General features: G+C 34.3%; 1 long non-coding RNA gene across 1 annotated transcript; it reads right to left on the bottom strand.

Annotated features, from left to right (window-relative positions):
• Nucleotides 1-1,451: 1,451 nt before the first annotated feature.
• On the bottom strand, nucleotides 1,452-7,391 carry LOC135363891 (uncharacterized). The gene is made up of 3 exons (XR_010410185.1): nucleotides 6,775-7,391; nucleotides 3,508-3,710; nucleotides 1,452-1,728 (listed from the first exon to the last, which is right to left on the bottom strand). It is a non-coding gene; the product is annotated as an uncharacterized LOC135363891 (long non-coding RNA).
• Nucleotides 7,392-8,449: the final 1,058 nt, after the last annotated feature.

Genomic DNA, 8,449 nt, shown 5'->3' with positions numbered 1-8,449 from the left:
AAAAAAGACAGTCTCTTCAGTAAATGGTGCTGGGAAAATTGGACAGCTATATACAGAAGAATGAAACTGGACCATTCTCTAACACCATTCACAAAGATAAACTCAAAATGGATGAAAGACCTCAATGTGAGACAGGAATCCATCAAAATCCTAGAGGAGAACATAGGCAGTAACCTCTTTAACATCGGCCACAGCAACTTCTTTCAAGATACATCTCCAAAGGCTAGTGAAATAGAAGCAAAAATGAACTTTTGGGACTTCATCAAGATAAAAAGCTTCTGCACAGCAAAGGAAACAGTCAACAAAACAAAGAGGCAACCCACAGAATGGAAGAAGATATTTGCTAATGAAACTACAGATAAAGGGCTGGTATCCAAGATCTATAAAGAACTTCTCAAACTCAACACCCAAAAAACAAATAATCAAGTCAAAAAATGGGCAGAAGACATGAACCGACACTTCTCCAAAGAAGACATACAAATGGCTAACAGATACATGAAAAAATGTTCATCATCATTAGCCATCAGGGAAATTCAAATCAAAACCACACTGAGATATCACCTCACACCAGTTAGAATGGCAAAAATTGACAAGGCAACAAACAACAAATGTTGGAGAGGTTGTAGAGAAAGGGGAACCCTCTCACACTGTTGGAGGGAATGCAAGTGGGTACAGCCACTTTGGAAAACAGTGTGGAGGTTCCTCAAAAAGTTAAAAATAGAGCTACCCTATGACCCAGAATTGCACTACTGGGTATTTACCCCAAAGACACAGATGTAGTGAAAAGAAAGGCCATATGCACCCCAGTGTTCATAACAGCAATGTCTGCAATAGCCAAACTGTGGAAAGAGCTGAGATGCCCTTCAACAGACGAATGGATAAAGAAGATGTAGTCCATATATACAATGGAATATTATTCAGCCATCAGAAAGGATGAATACCCAACTTTTACATCAACATGGAGGGAAATGGAGGAGATTATGCTATGTGAAATAAGTCAAGCAGAGAAAGTCAATTATCATATGGTTTCACTTATTTGTGGAACATAAGGAATAGCATGGAGGACATTAGGAGAAGGAAGGGAAAAATGAAGGGCGGGAAATCAGAGGGGGGAGACAAACCATGAGAGACTATGGACTCCGAGAAACAAACTGAGGGTTTTGGAGGGTGGGGGGGATGGGTTAGCCTGGTGATGGGTATTAAGGAGGGCACGTACTGCATGGAGTACTGGGTGTTATACAAAAACAATGAATCATGGAACACTACATCAAAAACTAATGATGTACTGTATGGGGACTAACATAACATAATAAAATAAAATAAAAATTTAAAAAATCTAACAAAATGATATCATAACAGTTTCAGAATTTTATAAAAATTAATATCAATATATTATTTATAATTAATGCCGTTATGTCATTGTTCATTATAATAAAGTTTAATTTTCTCTTCCAACATTCCTTGAACTATGAAGTAACAAACTTGTTATTTGATAGCTACATACTTGAAATATAGCTTAAAAAAATGTCTTATAAGCAGTATAAACATGTAAGCCTTAATGATACTCACAGTAAGATTTAGATCCTTGAGACAACTGGAAACCACACATGGCCCTCTGATTTTCATATCCTCCTTATTCTCATTTTTTATTTTAAACATTGCCAAAAATGGGTGAAAGTATTCGTACACATATCCAATTTTTTCACCAGGAGGAGCCTCAACTTTTAGCTACAAAAGATTGAAAATTGTAGTATTGATCAAATGAGATTTGTTTGATTTGTAGGCAACAAATTAGTTATGTGCTACCTATTAGCATTTCGTACATATATAAACAGAACTTTCTGTGTTTAAGGCATGCCCTATATTTGGGAACGGACATGATGTGAAAAAAACCAGCGTTTAGATATTGAGACCCTTCGGGTAAGACCTGATGCTGCTACTCAATAACTACCTGAAATGTGGACATATCACTAAATTCTCTGAAATTCATTGTCTATTTGCAAATGGGGGATAATAATTTTTAAGTGCTTATGAATATAACTTTCTAAATTGCCATGTCCGTAAGACATGCCTTAAAATATAGTCACATCGACAACTATTTTTATTACCAATATGACAAAAACTTTTGTCCCTGTAGGCAAATGTAAGTATGATTTCACTGAAATACTTTATGTTTATTGTGATTTAAAGCCCAATTCAGAGATTGATTGTTTAAATTATGGTATACCATACACATGATGGGTTATTATCCCGCCATTTGTAAGAATTGAAGAAGCCCTATACGTACTGATGTAATCTTCAAGTTATATTGTATATGTTAAAAAATTGTAGAAGTGGGGTACCTGGGGGCGCCTGGGTTAGTAAAGTGTTTGCCTTTGGCTCAGGTCATAATCCCGGGGTCCTGGTATCAAGCCCCGCATTGGGCTCCCTCCTCAGTGGGGAGTTTGCTTCTCCCTCCCCTCTCCCCCTTCCCCAGCTCATGCTCTCCCTCTCTCAAATAAATAAATAAAATCTTAAAAAAAAAAAAAGTGGGGCTAAGTGTCTGACTCTTGGTTTCAGCTCAGGTCAATGATCTCAGAATTGTGAGATCAAGCCCAGAGCCAGGCTCCATGCCCAGCTTAAGATTCTCCCTCTCCCTCTGCCCCTCCCCTCTCTCTAAAAAAACTTGTAGGAAAATATCTTCCAATTATGTTAAAAAGACATATGTATGCCATACATATGTATGCATTACACAAATACTCATAGATTAATTCTGGGAGAATATTTAAACTCATAAAAGCAGTTCCCTCTGAGGAATATAGGAGGCCTAAGAAACAAGAGTTTGAGAGGCACTGTTTCTCTAGAATATATTTTTCTTTCTTTCTCGCTCTTTTTTTTTCTTTCTTTTTCCCTCCCTCCCTTCCTTCCTTCCATAATATAGAAGTATTACTCATTTAAATTACAAATGAAGATGCTAAGTCAAGAAGGTGACAGTGGTGATGTAGCTTAAAAAAAAAAAAAGTAGATGGAAAAATTATAGCTCCACATCTCAAAATAGAAGTAGATGTAGTGAAACAAATGACAACAGCAAGATATTCCTGAGATCCAAGGAATCCAGATATCACTAACAATAAAGAAAGGGATCCCACTCAGTGAAAACTCAAAGGACCAGTCTGAGAAACACAGCTGAAAATGGGATGGGACTTCACAACCCCTAATTTTCTGGCACTCCATTCAATAGCTAAGAAGCACATGCAGAGAAATGCAAATAAAAACCAATATTTTGGAATAGAAAACTTCTAAAAATCTAAAGATCTTGTGATCTTCATTGCCTGAAAAATATTTACAGTGTTGTATATTATTCTTACTCTGCAGATACATATAGTACAAATATATAATTTTCTAATGTATTTCATTCCAGAAAATTCTTTGTAGCCAAACCCAGTCTTTTAACATACTGCTCAGTTTTGACGATTTTTGAAGGAACTCAAATTCATTCTAAATCATATAGAAATAATATTTACCAACCTTTTGTAGGTAGCAGTTTCTTAAAGCTTTATGCATAGTAATGACATCACAGCCTACATTATCCTAAATTGTCATGGTAAAAGATCTTGAAGGTCCACAGAGGTATTGGAGGAAACAATTACTTCTCTCTTCTGCAAAATAAATTCTCTGTCCTTGATTGTTCATGACTTCATAATTGGTACTAGTTTCAAAACAACTGAGAACTAAAGAATGAAACAATGTGGTGATTTATTAGTGGTGTGAGACTTATATAAATTGCCTATCAAATTACCTTCAAATATTGAACATACATTTGATAATAAACTGCTTGGCTTTAAGTCATTTTTCTTCACTGGTATCTTAGTTTCTCCTTACAGAAAAATAAAATAGATGTGCTTGCTACTCTCTGGTTCCTTTTACTGTTAAAATTCTTGCATAGCTTTTTTTGTATCATTTTTGAATTTCTGAGAAATTAACCCAATTTACTAGGAGTTATGTTAATTTTACTCTTCATCTTTTTCTTCTAGGACATGAAAAAGACATTAAGTGTTTAATCTGATAGAAATGAAGAAAAAGTATTTTACTGATGCTAAATTGAGAGACAATAAGCACTCTTATTCATCCACATAAGATAATAATCAAATTCATCTCTTTTACAAGCAAATGGAAATATTATATTTTATCCTAATAATTTTACTTCTGTGATCATACAAACAAAACAGTCTTAAATTTTTTTAAAAAAATGCTTTTCTCCCATTGTGTGGGTTGTCTTTTCACTTTCTTGATGATGTCCATTAAAGCACAAAAGTTTAAAGTTTTTTATGTAGTCCACTTTATCTACTTTTGTTATTTTTGTTTGTGCTGTATCATATATAAGAAACCATTCCTTAGTCCAAGGTCACAATGATTTTATTCCTCTGATTTTCCTAATAGTGTTAGTGTTTTAGGTCTTACATTTGTACCTTTGATTCCTTTCGAGTTAATTTTTGAGGTAGGGTCCAACTTTATTCTTGTGCATGTGGATATACAGTTGTTTCAGCACCATTTGTTGAAGAGATTGTGTTTTTTTCATTGAATTATTTTGGTACCCTTGTTGAAAATCAATTGGGCTTAAATATAAGGGTGTATTTCTGGACTCTTATCTTATTCCATTGAAGTATATGTCTTTCTTTCCTAAGTACCACAGTGTCTTTAGTTCGTAGAAGTTTAGAAAGGGAGAGGAGTGAGCCCTCCAACTTTATTTTTTTTCAAGATTGTTTTGATATTTTGGTCCCTTGAGTTTCCACATAAATTTTAGGGTCACTTCATCAGTTTCTACAAAAAAGCTAACTGTGATTCTGATAGAGATTAATTGTATCTGTAGGTCACATTTGGGAATATTGCCATCTTAACAATATCAAGATTCTAATTCACAAGGATCTACAAACTTTCATTTATTTAGATTTTCTTTAATTTCTTTCAACAATATTTTCTGATTTTCAGAATTTTATGCATCTTATAAAATTTATTCCTAAATATTTTATTTTCTTTGATGCTATTATAAAAATATTTTCTTTATTTTAGAAAATAAAAAATAATAATAAATAATAATATTTTATTTTAGTTCATTGCAAGTTTATAGACATATAAATGACTTCATTTCATTTATTGTAAATATTGCAATTTTACTGAACTCATTTTTTAATTCTAATAATATTTTAGAGGAGCCCTTAAAGGGTTTTCTATATAAGACTATGCCATCTCCAAATAGAAAAAAAATTATTTTTCTTTTCCAATTTTGATGATTCTATCTAATTTTCTTGCTTAACTGATCTGGCAAGAGCTTTTACTACAATGTTGAATACATTTCACTTTATTGTGCTTTGCAGATATCACATTTTTTACAAGTTGAATGTTTGTGGCAACCCTGCATCCAGCATGTCTATCAATACCATTTTTCCAAGAGCATTTACTCACTTCATGTCTCTGTCACATTTTGGTAATTCTCACAATATTTCAAACTTTTAAAAATTATTATTACATTTATTATGGTGAAATGTGATTGGTGCTCTTTGATGTGACTATTGTAATTGTTTGGGGGTGCTACAAACATTCATTGAGTAATGCTTTTTTGTGTTCTGATTGCTCCACCAACAGGCCATTCCCTCTTTTCTCTCCCTCTCTATTGGTCTCCCTATTCTCGGAGACATAACAATATTGAAATTAGGACAATTAATAACCCTACACTGACCTCTAAGTGTTCAAGTGAAAGGAAATGTTGCATGTCTCTCACTTCAAATCAAAAGCCAGAAATGATTAAGTTTTAGTGAAGAAGGCATGTTGAAAACTAAGATAGGCCAGAAGGTAGGCCTCTTGAACCAAATAGCCAAGTTGTGAATGCAAAAGAAAAGTTCTTGAAGGAAATTAAAAGTGCTACTCCAGTGAACACATGAATAAAAAAGCAAAACCGCCTTATTGCTGAAATGGAAAAAGTTTTAGTGGTCTGGATTGAAGATCAAACAAGCCACAAACATTCCCGAAAGCCAGGGCCTAATCCAGAGTAAGGTTCTAACTCTTCGTCATTCTAGGAAGGCTGAGAGAGATGAGGAAGCTGCAGAAGAAAAGTTTGAAGCTACAAATATTGGTTTATGAGGTTTAAGGGAAGAAGCTGTCTCCATAACTTAAGGTGAAATATGTGCTGATGTAGAAGCTGCAGCAAGTTATCCTGAAGATCTAGCTAAGATAATTAATGAAGGTGGCTACACCAAACAACAGATTTTCAATGTAGATGAAACAGGCTTCTATTGGAGGAGATGCCATCTAGAACTGATAGCTAGAGAAGAGAAGCCAATGCCTGGCTTCAAAGCTTCAAAAGACAGGATGATTCTCTTGTTAGGGGCTAATGCAGCTGGTGACTTGAAGTTGAAGCCAGTTCTCATAGACCATTTTGAAAATCTTAGGGCCCTTAAGAATTATGTTAAATCTACTCTGCCTGTGCTCTATAAATAGGAGAATCAAGCCTGGATGACAGCACATCTGTTTATAACATGGCTTATTGAATATTTTAAGCCCACTGTTGAGATCTACAACTCAGAAATATAGATTCCTTTCAAAATAGTACTGCTTATTGACAATGGTCACCCAAGAGTTCTGATGAAGGTGTACAATAAGATTAATGTCATTTTCATGCTTGCTAACACAACATTCATTCTGCAGCCCATGCATGGATCAAGGGGTAATTTTGACTTTCAAGTCTTATTATTTAAGAATTACATTTTGTAAAGCCATAGCTATTATAGGTACTGATACCTCTGATGGGTCTGAGAAAAGTAAACTGAAGACCTTCTGGGAAGGATTCACCATTCTAGATGCCATTAAGAACATTTGGGATTCATGGGGAGAAGTCAAAATATCAGCATAAACAAGAGTTTGGGAGAAGTTGATTCCAACCCTGATGGATGACTTTGAGGGGTTCACGACTTCAGTGGAGGAAGTAACTGCAATGTGAAAATAACAAGAGAACTAGAATTAGAAGTGGACCTTGAAGATGGGACTGAGTTGCTGCAATCTCCTGATAAAATTAACAGATGAGGAGGTGCCTCATATGGATGAACAAAGAAAGTGGTTTCTTGAAATAGGATCTACACCTAGTGGAGATGCAAGGATTTAGAATATTACATAAACGTAGTTGATACAGCAGCAATTGGATTTGAATAGATTGACTCTAATTTTGAAAAAAGTTCTACTATTGGTAAAAAGCTGTCCAATAGCATCACATACAACAGAGAATTTCTGCTTTTATGAAAGGAGGAGTTGGTTGATGCAGCAAATTATTGTCTTATTTTAAGAAATTGCCACATCCAGCCATCCCAACCTTCAGAAATACCACCCTGATTAGTCAGCTGTTGTCAACATTGAGGCAAGACCATCCACCAGCAAAAAGATCAGGACTCACTAGAAAGCTCAGAAAATTAGCATTTTTTAACAATAAGGTATTTTTAAATTAAAATATGTACATTGTTTTTTAGACATAATGTTATTGCACACTTAATAGACTATAATATAGTGTAAAGAGAACTTTTATATGCACTGGGAACCCAAAAAACTTATTTGCCTTACTTTATTGTGACATTAGCTTTATTGTGTTCTGGAACTGAACCTGCAATATCTCCAAGGTATGTCTATACAGGCTACCCTTTCATCATTGAGTATTCTTGGCTCCCTTATAAAAAAAGTAGTTGATCTTATCTGGATTTATTTCTGGACTCAATTATGCTCCATTTGTCTGTGTGTCTGCTTTTATGCCAGTACCATACTGTTTTTTTTAGGTAAAATTGGCAAATAAAAATGTAAGACATTTAAAGTGTACAATGTGATGGATTTGATATATGTATACATTGTGAAAGGATTTCCCCCCTTTGGGTTAGTTAACACATTCATCACCCATATATTTACTTGCTTTTTAAATGAGAACATTTAAGTTCTATTCTCTTATCAAATTTAAATTATATAATGTTATCAACTATAGTCACATATTATACATTAGATTCTCTGAAATTATTCATCTTATAACAGAAAGTTGATGCCCTTTTACCAAACTCTTTCTTTTCCCTACTCCTCAGGCCCTGCCAACCACCGTTTTGCTACACTCTGTCTTATGAGTTCAACTTTTTTTTTTTTTTTAAGATTCCATACACAAGTATACCATGCAATATTTGTATTTCTTTGTCTGGCTTATTTCACTCAGCATAACACCCTCTGTGTTTATGCATGTTATCACAAATGGCAGGATTTTCTTCATTTTTAAGACTGAATAGTATTCTTTTGTGTAATCTATACCATATTTTCTTGACCCATTCATTCACTGACAGATACTTAGATTGCTTCTATACCTTGGCTGTTGTGAATAATGCTGGAATTAATGTGGGAGTCTTCAAGATCAGAGTTTCATTTATTTTGGATATATACCCAAAAGGAAGATTGC

The sequence above is a fragment of the Mirounga angustirostris genome, unplaced genomic scaffold (assembly GCF_029215605.1).
Source record: "Mirounga angustirostris isolate CCGP_5_RB_7025 unplaced genomic scaffold, mMirAng1.0.hap1 SCAF_1, whole genome shotgun sequence".
In the NCBI taxonomy this organism is placed as follows: Eukaryota; Metazoa; Chordata; class Mammalia; order Carnivora; family Phocidae; genus Mirounga; species Mirounga angustirostris.
The sequence above is the reverse complement of the archived record's forward strand: the minus strand, read 5'-3'. Positions and strand labels throughout refer to the sequence as shown.